Genomic DNA, 5,036 nt, shown 5'->3' on the forward strand with positions numbered 1-5,036 from the left:
CCATGTTTGTTTGCTTCTGCATGTTGTCTCCCTAACTGGTCCTACTGACAAATTTATCTCTCTTTTTCAACCAGTACCAAGTAGCTTTAATGATTATTACTTTGTTTGAGACTTAGTACTGATGAACTCTTTTCTGTCCAGGATAAGCTCTTCACTTCTAAACTCATCACTCAGCTGCTAGCTTGATTGTCCTCACTCCCCTCAGCCTCCTCTCCCCTCTCATTGGAGGGATGGAAACTGAAGTACCCCCCCCCCAATACCTTCCTTTGTAGAGGATGGAAACTGGACTCTCAGCTTGTTCCACTTTGTATCTGCCGCCCTGCCTAGTTTTAACTTGATGAGAGTGAAAGAGGAGAGTGTGAAAGCTGGCTTGAAGCTTAACACCAAAAAAACCCCCAAGATCTTGGCAACTGGTCCTATCACTTTCTGGCAAATAGAGGAAGAAGAAATGGAAGCAGTGTCAGATTTTATATTGTTGGGCTCAAGGATCACTGCAGATAGCAACCTCAGCCATGAAATTGAAAGATGCTTGCTTCTTGGAAGGAAAGCTATGGCAAATCTGAACAGCGTACTAAAAAGCAGAGATATCACTTTGCCAACAAAGGTCCACATAGTCAAAGCTATGGTTTTCCAGTAGCAATGTATGGCTGCGAGAGTTGGACTACAAGAAAAGCTGAGCACTGCAGAAGTGATACTTTCAAATGGTGGTGCTGGAGAAGACTTTTGAGAGTCCCTTGGACAGCAAGGAGATCAAATCAGTCAATACTGAAAGAAATCAATTCAGACTATTCATTGAAAGAATAACTACTGAAGATGAAGCTTAAATACTTTGGCCACAGAATGAGAAGACAGGACACATTGGAAAAGACCCTGATGTTGGGAAAGGTTGAAGGCAAAAGGAAAAGGGGATGGCAGAGGATGAGATGGAGAGTTGGTGTTATGGAAGCAATGGACGTGAGTTTGGACAGACTTAGGGAGACAGTGGAGGATAGAAGGGCCTGGCAAGCTATGGTCCATGGGGGTCATAAAGAGTCATATATGCAGTTTTAACTCCACAGAACAAGACACTCCCAGGGCTGGGTGTCCCATCCCTATCCCCCCACCCCTTTCCTGTCTACTTTTGTATGTTGTCACCCCCATTAGATTGCTGGCACCTTGAGGGCAAATACTGTCTTTCTTTTTTTTAAATTGTATTCCCAGTACTTAACACAGTACCTGGCATTTTGTAGAGCTCAATAAATGTTTATTGTATACTATTAGATATTATTCTTATTTACTTTTAGAAGGATGTATTTCTAAGCCCCATTGGGGTGTTTGGGAGGTGGTTGAGGAAGATCTGGGCTTCTCTGTCTTCCCACAATTCCTACTAAGGCCAGCAAAAGAAATGTAAAGAAGCTCTTGGGTTTTATCAAGTGAGTCCAAACTTAAAGCATTTACTACAAAGCACTCACCCCACCAAGTTCACTTTCTTTCCTTTTTTTTTTTTCTCTTTTTTTTCCTTTCCTTTTTTTAAGGCAATCAGAGTTAAGCAACTTTCCATGGTCACACAGCTAGCGTCTAAGACCAGATTTGAACTCAAGTCCTCCTGACTGCAGGGCTGTGCTCTATCCACTGCACCACCTAGCTTCCTCAAGTTCACTTTCCAACATGGCATGGTCAATGCATGAATTCACTTTGGAAAATGGCATCTTGGCTACCATGTACAGTTTGCTGCTGGGCTTGTCCTGTGGATCACTGTGTGTGATTGCCCTGGTGACAAGAGCTGGCATGGTTTCCCATCATGGATTTTGACTTTCCTGATGTTTTGAAACTCACAAGCTTTATCTACCTTGCACATTCTGTTCCTGATAATCCTTCACCTAAGGCAGGAATGATTACATACAGCATAGACAGAAGCAACAGCAAGTAATAAATTCACGGCCTCATGTCACCTGAGGTGGGTGTGAGTAGGCTGCTGGCACTCTCCCCACCTGAAGGCTTAAAGTAATTATTCCCTTCTTACTAAAAATGAGGACAGCTAGGTGGTGCAGTAGACGGAGCGCCAGGCCTGGAGTCAGGAAGATTCATCTTTATGAGTTTAACTCTGGCCTCAAACACTTACTAGCTGTGTGACCCTGGGCAAGTCACTTAACTCTCTTTGCCTGAGTTTCCTCATCTGTAAAATGAGCTGGAGAAAGAAATGACAAACCACTCCAGTATCTCTGCTAAGAAAACCCCAAATGAGATCACAACGAGATGGACATGACTGAAAACGGATGAACAACAATAATAACGATTGAAATACTGAAAATATATCGGGCAACAGAGAGAGAAAACAAAGCTAAGTCATTGGGGCCTTTTGTATATTCATTTCTAACTCAGAGGTTAGCTGAAAAGCCTTTTTTTAATCACACAGCAATCCAACAGAAAACAGTCATAGAATGCCTGTGCATTCCTGGTACCATCACTAGGCCTTTCTAGGAGCTGCATCACCAAACACACGTGCTCTGGGGACTGAACTCCCATTGTCCGGGCCCCTGTTCCATTGGGATGTTGAGTGCTACCATAGCAGAGGAGACTGACATGTCCCTTCTACGAGCAATGGCAGAGTTGATTCAATCATAGTTTCAGAACTGGAGAACTGGGGAAATGGGGAAGGTTCCAATGCACAGAAGTAAGATGGCAGGTGAGAAGCCAGCTAGGGGACAGGGCAGGATGAGGAGATTTGCCGGGCCAAATGGGACACACAGTTCCTCTGATTCCAGATCTAGCAGTCTTTCCCCTGCGTGGCTGTCATTTGATAAGACATTTATTTAATAAGTGCTCAGAGCTGCCTTTTCTCATTTTAGTTAACTAGAATGCAGGGGAGCTTTGGAGCTGACTTCCAGCCATATATGACTCATCATCTACGGTCTTGCGAGGGGAGGTGGTAAAGAGCCCCTTGACTTGTTGCTGAGCTGGAAGAGCCAATGACCCAGTGGACGTACAAGAGAATGGCCCACTTCCCATCCTTTCCAGCTATGCTCAGACAGTAGAAGAGGGGCGTCTTGTCCCATTTCCCTAACTTAACGTCTATGCAGATGTGAGCACATGTCCTCCCTAGGCAGGCCCAAACCTAGGTTTGGACACATGCTCATTCATGTTTCCTTTCCTGAGTAGGGGACTGAGAAACAAACTTGAGATGGACATGTCTCGAAGGTGACTGTGGGTTTGGAATGTTTGGAGTTAAGCAACTGTAGTGGCAATGATGTCCTTCCAAGAAGCCGGTTGTGGCATTAGCAGATGTATAAGTGGCTGGCTGTGGAAAAGACTAAGCACAAAGTTTAGAGGCAGCTAGGTAGTGCAGTGGATAGAGCTTGGAGTCAGGAAGACCTGAGGTCAAATCCAGCCTCAGACATGTATTAGCTGTATGACCCTGGGCAAGTCTCTTAACCTCTCTTTGCCTCAGTTTCCCCATCTGTAAAATGGGGATAGTAATACCATCTACCTCCCGGAGTTGCTGTAAGGATGGAATGAGATAATATTTGTAAAGCATTTGGCACATAGTAGGAGCTATATAAATGCTAGATATTATTGCTATATCTCTTATTGGAGTGAAATAAGGATGTAGAGCCAAGGTGAAATGTTAACTGCCTCATCAGCAACCCCCAAACTGCTTACGTTAATGAACTGCTTACATCAGTAGTTATCTTATTACTAAATCCTCTTCCGTGAATGACTCTTGCAAGTTCTTTATATTTATTTTTTCTTGTGTGTGTAGGAACAAATTACCTTTTACCACACCTAATTCCCATGGCACACTGAGTACCTTTGGGGATGTCCTATAGGTGGGCCGTAAGCAAAATTTCCCAGGGTGCTGGAGTAGAGAATTTAATGAAAAAGGGAGGAAAAGTGAACCCAGAGGCCAGGGGACCCCAGATGGGACCATATGCTAACCTGCTGGATATAGAACAGGGAGAAGCAAATGCCCCAGTTCCTATGGGCTTGGTAGTGGTACCTCAAGGATAGATCTGAAAACAAAAACAAGATCAGAATTTTGCAGCTGCCTACCTACCAGGAGATGGTGTCTGAGGAGGACTTATTATTTTCTAATAAAACCAGCATTTTTGGAACCTTATGTATGAAGTGAGTTTGTGTTTGCTTCACCCAAAAAGAATCTCTATCCCCGGGATTTGAAGGACCCGGCAGCCAAACCCACAGGAGATGAAATCCCAGAGTCTAATGGGGAGAGGCAGTAGGGTCATTTTTCTGTTTCATAAACAAGAAACTGAGCCGAGCTGACCCAAAAGAAAGCCCAGTTAATCCTCTTGTATTGACTCTTTGTGCCCCCGAGATGTCACAGTCCCCATTCTCAATTTTTTTTTCGAACAAGGCAATTTATTAATGAATCTGGTGTGGTTTGTCCTAATGTTTCTTGTTGGCAGCTGCCGCCTCTCTGGCAACTCTGCCCAGGTCTCTCTGTCCCTGAGGTGTCAGCTTCTGGCCCCCATCCTGGTCCTTCTCTACCACCTTGAGGCCTCCCAGGGCTTGCAGGACCCTCCGAGCCACCATCTTGGAGCCTCTGCTGTAGTGACTGGGCATGACCCCGTTACACTGGCACCTGCCATAGATCTTGGTCGTGGAGCCCACGCTGGCACTGCCCTGGAGGTACAGGTGATGAGCTGTGGAGGTGGCCCAGGTGTAGAACCAGTTCTCGTCATAGGGCGCCAGCTGCTTATGTTTGGCCAGCTTGACTGTATCCACCCATTCAGGGACTTTCAGCTACCCTGACTTTTTCAGGAAGGCGGCCAGTGCCTGGACAAACTCCTGCTGGTTCATGTCCTTCACCGTGACTCCAGGCATTGTGTGGGCTCCGCACGGCCAGCCAGGGGAAAGCCCTATTCTAGATTTTTTTTTGGGGGGGGGGGCAAAGGACAAGAGTTCAGAAAAAAGAGTTTGGGACAGAGATTTAGAAGTGGCAGAGTTAATTCAACTCAAAATTCAATCCAACAAATATTTATATATTGGCTGTGACTCTGGGGAAAATCACTTAACCTCTGAGTGTCCTGGGCACCTTT

The 5,036-nt window shown here is 45.3% G+C and overlaps 1 pseudogene; it reads right to left on the bottom strand.

Annotated features, from left to right (window-relative positions):
- Window positions 1-4,383: 4,383 nt before the first annotated feature.
- On the bottom strand, window positions 4,384-4,821 carry LOC114031348 (annotated as a pseudogene).
- Between the last annotated feature and the right edge of the window lie 215 nt (window positions 4,822-5,036).

This window comes from Vombatus ursinus, unplaced genomic scaffold (genome assembly GCF_900497805.2).
Source record: "Vombatus ursinus unplaced genomic scaffold, bare-nosed wombat genome assembly UNPS02005286.1, whole genome shotgun sequence".
Classification (NCBI taxonomy): Eukaryota; Metazoa; Chordata; class Mammalia; order Diprotodontia; family Vombatidae; genus Vombatus; species Vombatus ursinus.